We start from the raw sequence: 18,260 nt of genomic DNA, 5'->3' as shown, positions 1-18,260 counted from the left end.
TAAATCCAGTAATGACAACACACACAAACACACAAACACACACAAGCTGACAAGGCATTATACAGCCCAGGGTACCTGGCCTTCTATGTGAAACCATTATGCAGGATTTCTGCCTCCTGCTGAATGCAGGTGGGATGTGGGACCTACTTATTACAGCCCAGATGTGCCTGTAATCCATCACTGTCTCCCCTGCCCCCATCGTACTCTGGAGGATGTCTGGAGCATGGCCCCCAAGTGTGTGCACGTGTATGTGTGAGTGCATTCTTATATGTTCATCTGTCCATCATTTTGTTCTTTCTTTATGTCTGTAATTGTCAGTCTTTTCTCATGCACATGTATATATGGACGTGCATTTCTGTGCATGTGTTGTTTCATTATTCTTCAGTCTCTTGCTCCTTCTTCACCATCTTTCTCTCGCCAAGTCAGTGCTTTATACAATATTAATTAAAGTCATTAAGGAGCCCTCTGAAGTATTGGTCATATATTAATGATAGCTGTTCATATTGAGCATCTTTAGTCCACCTATTTTTGCCAGGCTCTATAAAATTACGTGAATCATTCAGGTCTGTGTTGCAGACGTGAGTAAAAGAGCCTCAGCCCGTGTAACTGCGGTACAGATGGTGTGGTAGTGGTGGAGCGCTCATAATTCCTGCTGCTCATTATTTACTCATTATACTGTATGTGTCACGCTTCTCCCTCCACTACAAAAAAAATGATTTGCTTTCGTTCATGCATTTGACTCCATGTTGCCAAAACAAGTGATTCTGCTGCACCGCTATGAACACTGAACAAACAAACCTGTGACCTTGTTGAAGCCACAACCGCGGAGAGACAAATTTAGCAGCAGTTGAGACTCATATGCGCTGACAGTTCTGCATCAATATTCTCAGGTTTCACTGTACACGAGTGGACCATACCTCCTCCTCCCTCATCGATTTGGTTTCTGAAAGCCATAAACCTGCCTTCAGATGCCACTCGTCAGGCTCAAGCGCCGCTAAGCACAACAGGCAATTAGAGCATCAAGTTAACGCTGCTTTTATACCCCGGCAGAGTCCCTCCAGCAGAAGCCTCTGGAGAGTTAATAGTGAGGAGGACAGTTTGTGCGATTGTTGTCTGAGTGCGTCTACCGCTCCCACACAATTCCCCTCGCTGTGACACACTTACAACACGGGCTTAATTAAAAGACCATTTACATCAATCGTTGCCTCAAGCTGGTGATCAAGTTGCCTCGCGTCTTATGATGCCGCTCTGATAGCTGCACAGCCACATGAATGCTGAGCGGCGCGGCGGACTATTGAGCTCGCCAGGACCTTTCTATTTTCTCAGAACACAAAGCAATTAAGCCCTCGCTAGATTCCCCCTTAACAAAGAGCTTTGCTTTACTTTGTTGGTTTACATTGTCCTTTACTCTACTAAGCAAGGCTTCTACATACTCCGGTCCTAATCAATACTCAGATGTACCAATAGATTGCCTACCGCTGCTGCCCACACTAATGAAGAAGTAGTTGAGCTGAGGAGAAACAGGGATCAATTTCATCATGTTCCCACTAAATCCTTGAGTTCACTGGTGTTCCAGTGTTTACCTGGCGAGGGCGTGTGTTCCCCATCTGACGAAGGCGCTGTGTGAAAGATGTAGCCGCGCTCCGTCAATACGGAATGATTTTCCTGCCTCGATAACACCATATGTACACACGGTCTTACGACTCCAGCCCCTCTGACCCTAGCTGTCTCAAGTGCTGCAATAATTGCCCGATCAATACACCCTATGTCAATTGCATCATGCCAAGAAAGCAGGAAGCAAAAACAAGAAACAGACACAATCTGACGCCGCCGCTGCTCCCCCGCGGGTCTCATCTGTCACCGAATCAATACAAACAATGACACGGGATGACAACGGACGGGGTGATATCATCTTTCATCTTAAGCCACAGAAGGAGCATGAGTCTATGATATGCGACCGCTAGAGTTGACTGCTGTTTCCGGTTCTGCCACCATTCCTCAATCCTGTCCATTTAACCAGCGTAAGAGCAAGCCCTGAGACCTCGGAGGGAAGTCTTGTTCACTCCGAAGGCGCCGTGGGCAGCAGATTGAGTCTCTGGTGAGAAGGGTTAAACGAAGCAGCGTTGGTGTTGGGGAAATAAATCCCTGCTTCTCCAAAAAGATAAGGTCTTTTATCACAGATTATAATAGATGAAAAGATACAAGTCCATCTTGATAGATGATCAAATAGATGAATGCACACGTACATAGAGTGCACTTTTATTGATGGTTTGGTGTGAAAGAGAGCAACACACATCCAGCAGCTTTAATGTCAGCTATCAGACAAAAGCTGCACATTATTATCACAGTACAAAATAGCATGCCTTGTGTATGACTTACTGTCTGTCAGTTACAGGGAAACAAAGAGAGGTGGCTGAGGAGGAGAGACGACATTCAACACAGCTCAGAATTAATCCTTACTGCCTGTCGCGCAAACTGAAGAGTGATCATGTTGGCACCTCAGGAGGTTTTTGCCAGAAATATACTGTAAACGGTGTTATTTAATTCATCTGCATGCTGGTTGAAGTTAAAAACTAAAGAAAATTGAGTCTATGAAAAATATCCTCATTTAGATAAAGTATATATACAATTAAAGACACACAACACTGCCTACATCAGGGGTGTTGAACATCTGGCCACTGGGCCATAAACAGCCCATTTGACCATGAATTCATGGAAAAATAATAATAGTTATATTAATAATTCATAAATATTAAACAAGTAACATAGAAATAAAAATAAATTCTAATGACATAATTTCAGCGAAAAGTGACCTGAAATAAAGTCTGTCATGTCCTTCAGAGTGGTTCCTTCCAGCTGTATCTTTATCAGGTTACGGTCTGGGAGAGGGAAACACACACATATGTGTGGTTCAGGCAAGACCACTGTAAATGTTGGTGTAGATTTGGATCAGAGGGTGGGTAGGAGAATTGTTTTCACTTTCTTTAACATACTTTTCAACATTTTTGTTGATTTCTCAGAGAAACATTAATATTTTAAGGGACTGATATTCATGAGTGTATTCAGTTTGGTGCAGATACAAATACAAATCCAGATCTAGTGAGTTTAAATGTGGTTTCATGAGGGGAATGTTGGGTCTCTGCAGGGGGGTGTGCCATTCTAGTGTTAAAAATGTAAAAACCAGCAACAATATTACATTTGTGCAGCAGGACACAGTGCAAGTGTCTATTCTGGTGATCAATAGCTCGAGCTGGAACTGACGATGGCTTTTTGTTTGCTCTTTGAACTGAGTTTGACCAGGACGTGCAACAGAAAAGACCACACACATACACTGATGTGTACTGGTGTTTTTGTAGGCTGCAGCCTTTCAGATGCATCTCCGCAGGCTTTGCCATTATAGAGCAGATGCAGAGGGAATCCCTTGTCTAGCTTAATCTTTACCATCTTGCACAGTCAGCACATGCAGCAGACGAGAGCAATCCGGGGTATCACTGAAAAGAAAGAAATGCAGAGAGGAGACTAAAAAATGGAACAAAAGCAGAGAGACAGAGAGAGAGAGAACCACTGCGACCTTCTCTTTCAGTGCTCTCAAATTACCTTCTCATTCACTGAAGCTTTATTTAGCTAAAACAGCACTGGTGCATATGCTGTGATTGCAACACCGTTGGGAAATTGTTATCTGGATGAGAAAAGGAATCACATTAGTGACTCTGCTTTCTCGGCCTCAGAGAGAGAGAGGGAGATGAGCAGACTTGTTTGTTCTTGGATAAGTTGAACAGATAAGAGACAGAGAGAATTTGTCATACAGTCGTTGGCCGACTGACTGGCCACCTGATGGATTGACTGGTTGGTTGATTGGCTGACTGGTTTTGTTTTGACATGCTCATGTCTGCCTGATATTCCCAGAGTGTGGATCCCATCTCTGCAGCCAACATGTCCTGAAGAGCAAAGCTTCATCTTTGCAGTTTACAGTGTAATAAAAATGTGAGGTGATAAACTGAGTGTCTCCATCATACCAGCTGCACTGAATAACATTATTGTCAACATGACGCCCATTGACAACAGAGGCATTCGGGAGACATTTTATCAGCTTGCTTTGCAGGATACATGCAGCTGTAGAACATACACATATACACTGATGAAAGGTCATTCGATATATGTAAAGCAAGAAAATGCTTCCAATGAATCAACTCAACCTTCCTCAGTTGAGAAAAGAGCCGAATAATGTGTGAATTTTGTATTTAAAAACATTATACCCCCCACCTTGACATCTAACTGGAAAACTGAAAAGTTTTATTGTGAAATAACCATTGATTTATAAAAATAAATAATACAAAGTAGGGTTGCGTTATAAGAATAGCTGTATTTGTTGGATTATTATATTTTTTACAGTAAGTAATACAAAATAATATAAAATATGATTGCTCATATCTATATTTGCAAACTTTTTAGGTTAATTTTGGAACTAAAAACCCAATAACCTTCGAGAAAAACCCAAAGTAGTTAAATAGCTGTTGACTGAAATGTCTAAACAGACTATACAGCATATGTTAAAAAGGTGTTTACGTTTACGTCGTTATTACTCAGTTACAACCTTTGAAATTTAGTTTTACGGCCACAACTTCATGACCAGAGAAGTGCAAATGATGCAAGTACTAAAGTTCCCTTTGCTTCTGTGATTGCAGCAGGTTGTCTACACAGAAGGGGTACTACAATTAGGTACCAACTTCAGTTACCATCCAGTGATGTTACCCTAATAGCAAAACTCACCAAGTAACCAAGGCTAACATCATTAATATCAAAGCTTCCACACAAACACCAAACACTTGGCTCCCTACTGAAGTCAACTTGAAAGCACCAGGATAACAGGGGAAGACTATGGTGTAATTACTCAATGATGTAACAGAAACTGTCATTAGAAGAGTGTCCTCTGTTGTCTTATCTCCTCCGGTTGCTCCTGTTGCAGAAAACACATTTCAAAGCAGATTTCACTAACTCAGCTGTTGAGACCGACTGCATCATAAACTCTGCTATATTCAAAACTTATTTCAATTAGGTAGAGAACAAAATGGCACAAAATCAACACATTGAACAGATGTAGATGGACATGCGTGTTGTTTATGTACAACGATACAGTAAGAAGAATATCACCCTTAAGTTATGCCTCTCTGAATGTTAGGTAAGCATTGTCTCTATGGTCAACTATAAAAAGATTGAGTGTTATTCTGACTTTATGATTCATCATGTTGAGATGCATCATGTTAAGTGGCTTTCTGCAGTAAGTTGTAATTAGTGTAGATAAGAAGCACTGCAGGTGAGTAGACATTAAAAATAAAAGTCTTTTGTGTTTTGAATGACTTCACTTACTTACTTATGCCCGAGCAAATGAAGTCGCACTGAAAACATCCATTCTAAAGAAAAGCTGCAGCGGTGGCAGAGGTCAGGCTCCTCTAATGTGCAAACGTAGCTCAGCTAGCTTTGATTGTCCAGATTTAACATGCTGTCTTTGTCATCTTTGCACATGTTTTTGGACTTTCTTGCATGACAAACCTTTTAGTGATGATTCGACCGAGGACTTAAAAGAATGACATGAATTTCCGTCAGATTTAGCAATCTGTGACAAATCAGTTTCCACCTCTGGAGAAAAAAGTGGTGAAGGGTTGTTCCAGTGGGTTCCAGCAGCACTACACCCATGGCCACAGTTATCTGACCGCTCCCCACACAAACATGCATTTATACATTACATTATATTTATACATATTTATACACAGGTGTTTGCTATGGTTTTACAATAGTGACTTAACTGGGATTATTTGAAGGGGTTGGGGGGCAGGGTTTCCATATGTACGATAATTATCATATTTGTACAATACTTTAGCCCTCTGTGCGATGTACGATAACAATACATGAACCTTAGTATTATCAGCTGGAATCTGGATAGTAAAACATGGATCACGTCTGTGTTTACGCATCTCTTCTCACATGAAGTCTTTCCAGAAAATCATGCATGTTGTGATGTTGAAAGTGAATATGGACCCTTTACGTCTGTATTCACACATCCCTTCTCGCGTGCCAATCATGCTTGCGATGATGAATGTGAACATCACATCGTGACTCCCTTCTCGCGAGCTTCACACAAGCCCTTCCTGTCTCATGTTTCCAAATAAAATAAAATTTGACATGTCGGTATTGAGTGTCCCATCCCTACTCTGGTCACGAACAAAAAATGTAAGCTTCTGGTACAATTCTTCAACATTTCCCTACTGGCAATGCTGGTGGTGGGTATAGGAGAGTATGATTGAATGGAAGTTTGTGTTTGTGTGCGCTGTTGTGAGGTGCTTACTAATCTGTATTTGTTCTATTACTATTGATGTTTTTTGGCTGGACTGCAACAGCGGGGCCAGCTCTATAAACTCTGGGGCTGGGGTTCCCAGTAACAGTGTGGTTCAGTCAGAAGAGCACTGGCTGTTTGATCCCATTGATCTCTTGCTGGTTCAGAGATGTCGAGCCAGCAAGACATCAGGTGTGTAGTCTCTCACACACACACACACACACACCCACACACACACAAAATGAACATATTGCTGATGTACTGAACTGATTTTATATAATCAATACAGGATACTCAGTGGCCTCCTGTTAGATCCTTAAGGTGCTGTCCATCCATCAAGTGTTTAAATGTCTTGTTCCCAAGTCAGATGGGATATGTAGTAGCCTACATTGTGTTCTGACCCAGGTCCTCCTCCATGATAGAAGGTGCCCAGGAGGAGACCATGACTCGAAGCCTGAAGCATCTGAATCAACTCCTTTCAGTGTGAAAAAGTTGTGGTTCCATATTAAGCTATTTGGCCCGGCCCTAAGGGTGAGCCCAGACACACTGTGAAGAAGGCAAAGCTCTGCTGCTTGTGTTTCTGATCTTTCTTTTTGTCTCTACCCAGAGTTCAGAGTAGAACACACTGTCGATCCACTGGTAACCTGTTCACAGGAAAACTAGTAAATGGGGAACAAGCTACTCCACCAAGGAGATTTTTGTGTGAACTATCCCTTTAAGACGGTGATCGACTGCAGAGGATTGTCCTCTAAATATTAAAGATGATGATTTTGTTGGAATCTTCTTGAATTATTTTGTACCCCATAAATGTGGGCATTTTGAGTGTTTTAACGACTGCGTCTCCCACACAGTTCTCCATGTCATGTGTACCTACTCAAACTAAAGATGAGGTTTGGCACTTTGATGTAGCATCCATCCTTTTATTTCAAATTAAATGTTCTGAGGCTCAGAGCTTGAAGAACAAACATTTTTTTTAACGAGCAAAGCTTCAAATTTATGCAGTTTTACAGTCCTTAAATAAAATTGTGCCAAAAGTAAAGTCTAGTGTTTGGTATGGTCACCTATTCTCTCTCTTATTGTCCACCACAACAACCACATTGCACACAGAAGAAATGGCTCTCAGGGAAAGCAAATATAACACAGATAGGATAAGGGTTGATACATCACTTGTTCAGCCCTGACTCTGTCAACACTCCATGAGACTTAATCAAACTCAAACAGCGTTAAGCCCTTGTCACCCTTTCATCCTCAGACAAGTATGATGACAGATATTACATTCCAATTACGTGTCTTTATTTTGGAGTGATGACTTGAGGCTGTGCAACGGGGTGCTGATACATTTTTAATGAATATCTTTTCAAATACGGTATATACTATATCTCTAATATGTAGCTCATAATATATATCACAGCTGTAAAAGAAAAAAGAGAGAAACCAGACAATAAAGTGGGTTTAAGAAGCAAAGAACAAAACAGGGAGGGGACTTAAGAAAGTGGAAGAAGAGAAAGGATGGGAGGGTGATAGTCGCTGAAATGATGGCCACCCATGTGCTCCTCTAATATGAGGCACAAATGGATCTGCTTTTTATCTCAGCTATGCACACACCATCCATAAAGCCCTGTCAAACCAAAGAGGGGAGCTCATTTATGCTGCAAACATACGCCCCCGCGCTCACACACACTAACACACGCAGGTGGCAGGCTCATTTATGCTGCTGTTTATTACCTTTATCACCAGACGAGAAGAAGCGAGCAAGAGCCAGGCTGCATTTCGCTCCTTGACGCCCATCATCATCGTCTGAGTCTCAGGTGTTTATCGGGCTGGCGCTTCGCAGGAGGCCCAGCACGCGTCTCCATACTCCCGCCTCCATGGTCCCCTCTCTTTTTACACATGCACTCTATCTGTTGCACTCCTCTGTTGTTTCTATCACTTTCTGCAATTGTGTTTGTCTTGTTTTCCTGCTGGTTCCTCCTCCCCTCGTACGCTTCTTTTCTTCTTACTTTCCTCATCATCCCAACTGGTCACCGTGGCGACAGCAGACCTCTCTCCTCTCCATTATTTCCTCACATTTTTGTTTACAGATCTTCAGGGCTTCTTCATGCGGTTTCAAAGGGGGAAGCTGTGCTGCTTAAGCATTTAATGATCTCAGGAACAGTTTTTCCTGTGGTTTAGTCACTCCCTTGTGCATTTTTATCACTCAGGTAAAACATCATGGGTCTAATTTAGGTGATGTGCTTATCAAAATTCAGCTACTGGGCAATTTTGGTGCCCATTATTTTGAAAGGCAATTACTGCGTATGATAATTACGTTAATGGACAATTAAGAGAGACTAACTTTATCATGGTATAATTGGGGATCGACTAAGCTTCCTGCATTGGCAGCTATTAGGGGGAAAGCTTGTGCTCGAGGCAGTACAATGTGGCTTCTCTTGATTCAAAACCCTGCTTCAAAGGGTTGCTTTTAAATTACTGACATACCCACACTTACGTACGAGGATAAATTATAGACACCAAAAAAGTTGTTGTTTTTGTGGAACTTTCACAAGTCAGTTTAGGCACAAATAACTTTCTCTGCATCAAGTGTATATAAATTCTAGCATAAATTAATGATACAGCTTGCAAACAGCTTATGCAGTAGTAGTAGCGGTTTCATGTAAAACTGCACAGCACTTACAGAAATATGCAGTAGTCCAGCAGGACCATCTAGTTGTTCACATACAACCAATAAGAGAGTATACGCTCTCCATTGGTTTTTTAAACCTTTGCACCGGCGACAGCCAGTGGCCAGAGGCTTTATGTCCGTCCGGACCATTCTCAAGAACCCCGTGAGGGAAATTCTTCAAATTTGATACAATCATTAATTTGAAGTCACAGAAAAATTGATGGGAATTTGGTGGTGAATTTGATCTTGTGAACACTTTGAAGGAATTTAGTTCAATCATTAACTTGTACTAAAAGAAGAACTGATAAGATAGAAAGAAACCGAAGCAATTGAGTTGTTTCTCTTGCCTCCTTGTTGTTGGCATCCGGTTATTCATGGTCGCTGTTAATCTGCTACTCTATATTTCTTATGGTTTCTGAACCTTCTGACTCTCGTTCTTCACCTTTAAAGACACCTTTTTTTCATCTGTGCCACTTTTAATCTCTCTTCTCTCAAGCCATCACATTCCCACCTCAACCTTTTTAATTTGAATGCCTAATGTCTCCCTCCCTCTGTCACTCCGCCTTCTTCCTTTCTTTTACTCTTAAATTCCTTCTTTTTTCTTTTTCTTTACTCTTCATTTCTATTCCCTCTGTGCCTTAAAAAGATTTACAGTTGATCTCATCTTCATCTCATCTTCTGTTTTGCCCTTTCTACATCCTGCTATCCATCTCCTTCCTCTAATAGTCTTCTTTTACGTCTCCCTCTGTCTCCACCTGTTCTCGCTCCTTGTTTCCTTTCTTGCTTCTGTCTCTATGGGTCCCACAGTGCCCATGCGGGGAAGAAGTATTTGCTGCCAGTGTCTGTCTTTAGCGTATTCCTCCTTCACACTCTCCCAGAGGTTTCCGATTTTTGTCTCCCTCTTTCCATCTCTGTCCCCCATCTCTATATCCCAAGTCCCTATCCCTCCCCTAACAGTCCTCTTCCCCTCTTCTTCCTCCTCTACTCCCCTTCCCCCTTCATTCTTGTGCTCCCATGGGTGCAGGTGATAGAGGATGACGCTTCGCTTTGATTGCTGCATGGCTGCAGGCGTTCCTGGGGCAGAGCAGCTTTAGCTGCTGGATCTGGTGGTAAATAATCCCGACTGGGGAGAGAGGAACAGAGACACTCTGGAGGGGAAGAAGGAAGGAAGGGATTGGATGTGTGTGTGTGTGTCTGTGTCTGTGGATGGAGATTTTGGGTTGGAAGGGAAATGTTATACCCCATCTACTTTGCGGATGGATGAGCTTTTTTGAACTTTTTTCCCCCTCTCTTAAGTAGAATGGGCAAAAATGGAGACCACTCATATACAGTATATGAACATATTCACAATTATATTATTTAATGAACTACATTATTTAAGTCTTGACTTTAATTTACTTTGACTGTGATGACAACAGTTGCCTTAAGCATATGTGTGAGTATTATTACCCATGACAGCATTTGAACTGCATTTACATACAACACACACAGTGCATATATGCTCCACTAAATGGCTTCAGAAATGGTAATGAATTTTCCTCAAACTGTGACATAGTTGAACTTATTAACATTCACGGCACTGCTGTTTGGGACCTACAAACAAATGTTTTATTCATCACCGTCTCTCAAGCAAAGTCATCTTAACGCTAATCAAATGGCGGGGAGGAAGAGACTTTTAGGTGACAGGAGTTTGAGCTTTTTTTTAATGAGACACAATGTTTAGGAATAAAAGTAAATGTCCTTTCAGCTGTGGTGTTAACTTTATGCTCTCAATTAAGAAGGAACGAGAGGAGGGAAGAATTTATAAGCACTAACCCGATTCTTTTGTTGCAGTCACTTGGCTGACAGACACAAGTACAGATTCTAAATGTGCTCATGAAATTACACATGCACATTGCTCTGACTTACATTCAATCACACGTGTTGGCCAAGTTACTTGAACATTTGTATCGATTACTAGTTACACATTACACTATTAGAAAAGTGATAACATGACTAAGTCATTTTCAAATCAAATCAAATATACTTTATTGTCCCATGGGGAAGTTTGTCTTGGGCCAAAGTGCTACAGCGGCTGCAGAACAGTACATTGTACAATAAACAACAACAACAACAAAAACTTTACATTTTGCTGTAAACTATTCCAGGTCTCATCTTCTGTGTTTAACACACGTAGAAACACAAAACACGACTTTGACAAACCGTCAAACCTTTTAAGTCTGAGCTAAAAAACATAGATCCTTGTACTTTCTTCCCTTTTGCTTTAAAGAATTGGTTTAGATTTTGTGCACATTTGATTAGTTCGCTGTATTAAGCAGTGAAGTGATAGCTTCATAGAGAAACTAAACCTTACAACATAGGGTTTGACTCTACAGAAGCCTCATAACTCTATAACAGCTCTGTCATCATACAGGCATTATTGCCAAACTCAACCAAGAACCCACAGTCTAAACCCCCTAAATGTTAGAATTGTGTCAAGCATTTTAAGTTCCTATAATGTGACTGTGAACATTTTTGTCATCACAAGACAACAACAACTCAACAAGAAACCGATTAATATTTCAAAATGCTATCTCTGTGTTAAGCTTCTGCATGAATACTTAATACTAGGTTAATTTGACGAGCAGTGTAAAAGGAGAGTAATATCTTTTCTTACGCACATTTTAAAACCCAGGAGAAGAACACGTTTATTGGAATACAATGAAGAGAGTTACGGACCTTTTGATTGTGTTATTATTATATATTGGCCAAAATTAAATGTAAATTGAATCAAAGATTAATGGCAGAAGCATACAGGTGGTATATTGAGAGAATGAGGATTTTCAAATATACATTACCGATATGCATCTAAAAACTACTGGGCAGATTCAGGCAGTGAGACAGAAGGAGACCAGGGTGGATGGATTTGAATTTAAAAAACGGATAAACATGACATCATACACCTTCATAACCAAACCCCACAAGAGGCTCGAGCAGGAATGGACATGTGCAGGAAGCTGCTAGATACATGTAGAATACTGCACTGTTGATTATAAGTACATTTTGTATAGCTTAAAAAGTACTGAAGTCAGATGTAGAGATTCACACAATATAATCCATATTAATAATTGTTATGTTTTATTTATACACCATATTACAAGCTGATGGGACTATAATCTGTATACAGACTTTCTTAAAAAATGTAATTTATACATGCCTAGATAAAAATAAATGACACAGCTCACTCTCCAAATGTTGCTCAATCAGTGCAGGACATTAGTCAATGGTTTTAAAGAGGGATTCTCACAGAAGAGCAAATGGCCATTCTGTTGCTGCTGAAGCTGTCTACAATAAGTAAGAATAAAGTTCATTGGTGCCTCTCAATTTCAAAAATACCTCATATTTTAGCATTTACTCATTTGTTTAATAAATCCAGAGTAATGGATATAAGCGAAATGAAATTTCATTCAAGTGATGTACTCAGGAGAGATTTATTTTATGAGAATTGGAGATTACACAAAGGATTTGTCTCGTCAACTTTCATTAAATGCGGGTGAATTATCCTTGTTGAGTGACAGTTGACGATGCCATGGCATTTTTAATCTTTGTCTGCCATGTTTCCTCACAAGGTATTGTCACAAAAAGTGTTGCAGTTGAAGCATAACACTAAATTCAGATGAATGCAAATAATGCAGATTTTCTGATGTTTCCTGGAAACACTTCTCCACCACATGTGGGTTTTAAATTCTAGTTGGAGGAAATGCATTTAAATACCAATGTGAACTACAGTAGGTGAACTCTTGCAACCCTTTAGCTCTATGTATCAACTTTAGAAGATTTTTTTTTATTCGGGTGGTGAAGTCATTTCTAATCCTTCCATTACATTGCACAGCAGTTTTATATTATGATGGTCAGGTGAATTATTGCAGTGTTGACTAATGAAAAGAGCTCCTCTCTAATCGTTCTGTCTACATCAGGTGATTGATGACTCATCCTTTTTTTCTGTGTTTTGCTCAAAGTGGCCATTTGCCTGAGCTTTGCTCCAGACAGAAAATAATCAGCTGTGCGCTCCACGAAAGCCCTGAACACAGTGATCCATGAGTATACGGGCCAGTTGAGAGAAGTCCCTGTCTCACATATTGGTCCTCCTGAGCAGTCTGAAGGGCAAATATCAATTAAATGAACTTAGTCACATACACAGTGGCTCCCACTACCACAATGAATATTTGATTAGTTGATGTTACGTCAGAAAAGGTTTCCGTGCATTGATATGGACAGTTTAGATCTGTCTTCCCATCACAATTAAGTAATGGCTATTTGTGATCGAAGGTCACGGTGTTATAGTGGACGAGGTGAATCTTTGACTAATTTGTGATTTTTCCTTTTAAGACAATCCGAGACCTGAAGGGATTTAAGAGGCTCCAGAGAAGCATTTAATACTTCACAAGACTAAAGACAAAAATCCAGAAAGAAAGAAAGAAAGAAAGATCATTTGTGTAACAGAAGGTTTTCTCATCACGTTGGTCTTATATTCTCAAATTTCTAGAGAAATATAGGAAAAATAGGTGAGGACCCAGGTGTAAATTATAATGTGTGGAAATGTAATAAAGCAGGCGAACAAACAGAGTTATTGTCCAAATCTAAAAAAAATTACAAATCAGCTAAACTTAGGCACAAAGAATTCCAGGGAAAAACACACGTGAGCACAAGGACATTGACATGTGAAACTGAAGCATGATGAAAGTGAAACTGAAGCAAACTCCAAAGGTGGTAACAAACTGCCACTTAACAAAGGGAAACACAAATACAAATACACAAGACACAAACCTCCATAGCATAAAGAAAAAGTCCCAAAAGATCCAAACTGAAAATGTCTCTCAAAAGTTCACAGTGGCAGAATCAGGACAGTAAATCTGTTTTAAGAAGACCAGACAATTCTCCAAGGAAATCAAGCAAAAGTATAATTTCACATCATAATTGAGTCTTAATTCTTACTCCTAGTGATACAATTAAGCCTCAAACCTCTTGCTGCGGCAATGATGTTTAAATCGCGGTATCACTGCTGCTCGATCTCATGCATGACCCCTGCAGCTCCACAGACTGAGAGTGAGAAGAAACAGCCAAGTGTGAAGGAGGGTCATCAGATGAGCCACAGCTGGCACCGGCTCCTCAGCTCCTCAGCTCACACAAACATCAGCTCTGTTTCATTGGAGGCAGCAAAAGGTCAAACAACACCAGAGGCTTCTATGGGCGACACTTCACTCCTGGTGTCTCTCCCACCGCTCCGCACACTCTTTTGATTTTGACTTCTGAAGACCTCCAGAGCTACTTTTTGACTGTTTGGAGACATCTCTTCACGACCGACTCAACCCCAGGATCTCCCAAAGGCTGAACTTTTGTTTGTGGGCCATCACCTCTTCTCCCCCTACACTCAGTTTTACAACTTTTGTCTTGTGTTCGATGTTTATTGCTTCTTAGGACTCGAATTGAATTGCTGCATTACTGCTCTGTATATGGAGACTCCGTATTTTAGTGCATCAACCAGATAAACAGTCAGGCCACTGAAAACTATCAGTGTGGACAGTAAAAACTTATCTTGACACTTTTCATTGGGTGTTACATGTATGGTTTTTGAAGCAGATATTATACATTTTTTCAGGCATAAAATAATTCGATTCAATTAGATTCATGCAGCTGGAAAAGATAGATATTATATAATATATAGTATATTGTGTATACAGTTTAGAAAACATCTTTCTTATGTGTTTTCCTCATCCTCAAAACGTACTAAAAACTTAACTTTGAAGTTGTGCATCATCAGAGTTAGGAATAAAACGTCGGAGTCAGTATCAGTGCTTCTCTGTTCAGGATTCTGTCTCTGTACTCTTCCCCTCTGCTGCTGTCACGAGCCATTTTCCCCGTAGGAACTATTAATGTGTGAATGTTATTATCCTGGCTTCTGTTCAGCTCATCCACTCACAGCTGCCTGTACCACCTGATGATGGAGAAATCTGCAAACAGTGGTTTTACAGGCAACTGTAAAAGAAGTACATTTATCCTTATTCCTAAGGCAGTGCTAATCTCCGATAGATGTGGTCTGTGACGGTCAAAGTCACTGCTGTGCAGCAAGCGATTTGTAGGGAGATGAGGGGGGATTTACCCGTTAAACCAAAATGACCAAAAAAACCACCCCAGTGGTGTAGTGGTGCCTGGAGAAGTGGGTATACTCTTAATATGTTTTGAATTAGGCCGTCCAGTAAAGGATAGACGTTGTGTGTTATAAACTGTGACGTGTAAGACTACTCTTACATGTTTAGTTCACCCAGAAAAGAGCAAATCGTCTGATGCAGATTTTGCATCAATATTGTCCCCCAGACGTCAGGGTGATGCAGCTACATGATGACGCAGCTTGAGTCAAATCAGTCGTCTATAGGCCAGTAGTTGCTTTAGTAAACTGTCACATGGCCCAGTTGATTTGCAACAGACAGAGTGGGCCACCATTATAAAATTAAGATAATTTTTCATGGGGCAGCTTGAAAATATAATTGTATAAAAACTACAGTTTGCAAATGTTAAAAATCTTACTAAATAAATGACCTCACTGCATGTTATTCACAGAATTTACAAGTTTACAAGAACCGAGACAACAGAACATCATGAACTGCTGCTGACATTTTGGTTTGGGTTGATCGCTTCATGTTTGAGTTTACTTAGAGGCTGAATCTAGTTGCGTTTTTTTAATTAGTTCTGTTATTCAGGAGGTCAGGTAAAGGGCAGGTGATATTTCTTACCAGGAAGACAAACACAGATATGACCCATCCTTCTCAGCCTCTGATTGGCTTACTTTGATATTCTCATCCTAACTAACCAATCGGAGGCAGAGTAAGGCAGGTAATGCTTTCGCTGTCCTAGGAAAATAGTAATGAATGATGCAGACCACAGGGGATTCAGAAGTGGGTATACACTATGCTGATGGAAAAATAAGTGCACTACATCACTGAACAAACCCCCTTAACAATGTGTTCATTTTCTCAATAATGGGTTTCTTCCAGTTACTGAGGGAACTGTTGGGTTTCTCTATAATTTTCAAGGTCTTGACCTTCTACGTAAAGTGCCTTGAGATATTATGAATTGGCGCAATACTTATAAAAAATGGAATTGAATTGAATTACTGAAGTGGTGTCGTCCCCTACTCTACACGCCCACTGCCAACCAATCAGCTTCAAAAGTTCAAAATTACCAGCTGCTTCATTTGCAGTTCGACAAGTTTCACTTCACATGGAGCGATGACGGCATTTAATCTTAGTGGTGCAATTTGAACAAAGGAGTGGTATCAGAGTATAATCCATGTTAATCAGCAATTAACCTCGTACTCTGCTGCCGTCATCCACTTCCTGCTCTCCCAGAAGCCATGGAGGGAGATCTTTCTTTTACTCCACTGTCATTCAGCGCATTGATATTTTTGACTTATTTTGGTTCATGTAATTAAGAAAGACTTGTTCCTTAGCAAAAAATATGCATACAATTGTATTTAATTGAATGGGCATATGTGGCTGAAATATATTTTTACTTTATGTTCCAGAACAATCAAAGATTAAAGCCCCTAGAAGGAGTTTTTAACTCGTTATGAAATGGTCTTATTTTAATATTGCCGCCTCTTTATACCCTACAACATCAAATGAGACAATCAGGGAGAAAATTGTCTTTTTCTATAAATTATTCTTAATGTTTAACGACAACATTACAGTAAAAACAATCTAAAGAGAGCTGTAGTGTCTCAGTGTGGTCTTGTATCTTGAACTCGCTGCATTTTACATTTAGATTGTTGGTGTATTTGTGGAAGTGATTGCTCTGTGACTACAAGCAGAAAGTAGCTGGTAGAAAAAAAGTTTTGTGAGCATCTTATCCCTTATTTAGAAATCTGTGCAATTTCAACATTTTTAAAATTACCCGAGCAACCTTATCTCCATTATGTTCTTATTTTTCCAACATGACAATATTGGCCTCTAAAATCACGCAATGCTATATTGATCCAAGATGTCTTATAATAGCTGTTGCTAACTATTAACAAATAAATACACATACACAATTAGATTGGTAGTTTGGAGCATGTGAGAATGAAGACACAAACGCTCACCCCGGCGACTGGGTTGTTCCTCTAAAAATATTCTAGTCTCAAAATAAGCCACAGAGGAGAAATAAATGGATTTTTACTTCCTGTAACAACCAGCTCAACATAATATTACATTAATACGCTGAGTTTCCGACCAGGACAAAGACCTAAATATAAAATTACAGAAAAAAACCTGGGCCCTGAGGGTAATGTGAATTCAAAATGGAGTTTTTAACGGTGCAATGTGGCTTTATTGTCTTGAGCTGCTATTAATTTTCATTGCCAACAACCATTTGACGGCACTTTAGTGTTAGCATTTTACATGCCAGCGGCCTGTTCGGGTTGGGTGAGCAGGGTGTGGGGACATTTATGTGTAACTCGTGAGAGAATTGACCATTTTGAGCTGCTCAGTCATTAATTCGATGTAGCGACTTTTTCTCGCTCTGGTGAATTTTGAATGAAAGAGTCTTGTCATGCTGGAGCACCGTCATTCGCCTGAACGTGCTGTCGAATCTGAGCAAGCCTGGTGAAACTAGCATAACCTGCATAGCCTGCATTTTCAGATACTAATAAATTTCCGCTCTTAATCTCTTGCAAAGCAAATTCAATCGAGGCAATTCTGAAAATATGCGTCGAATCACATCTTTGTGCACAGGGAGACATGTCGACATAAAGTCTACGGTGGAGTCCGAGGGATTTACGAGGCAGCAGCGAGCTGTGGAGCTGCTTTATGAGCTGGCGGACGTCTCTTTGTGCAGGTGCTCAGCCATGTTTTTACTGCCGTTGCTCCCCTCCTCCTGCTCCTCCTCTTCCATCCCTCGTCATTCTGGCAAACCCTTGAGTCCTCGTCAAGGACAATGGTGAGTCCCTTATATTTGTGTGGGCACATCCACATGCAGGGATGCAGAAGGGGCTGTGTGGTACATGCTGAACTTCATCAAAGCCGTGTTTCTAAAGCCCTTTTAAAACAGCCACATTGCCTTTAAGATGACCCTCCATTACACGGTGTTGCTTGTCTGAAAGAAGAAGCAGCTGGTGTAATGCTGCCCCAGTGTGTGATTGTATACAGCATGCTGGAATCGGAGGTGTGACGTGTACGGGTGTGTGTCATGCTTTTCTCTATCCCCAGACTCAGATCGCCCTTATGCTTTTTATTGCAATTTGTGTGACATTGT

This window comes from Hippoglossus hippoglossus, chromosome 3, assembly GCF_009819705.1.
Source record: "Hippoglossus hippoglossus isolate fHipHip1 chromosome 3, fHipHip1.pri, whole genome shotgun sequence".
Taxonomy (NCBI): domain Eukaryota; kingdom Metazoa; phylum Chordata; class Actinopteri; order Pleuronectiformes; family Pleuronectidae; genus Hippoglossus; species Hippoglossus hippoglossus.
Note: the sequence above shows the minus strand (reverse complement) of the source record.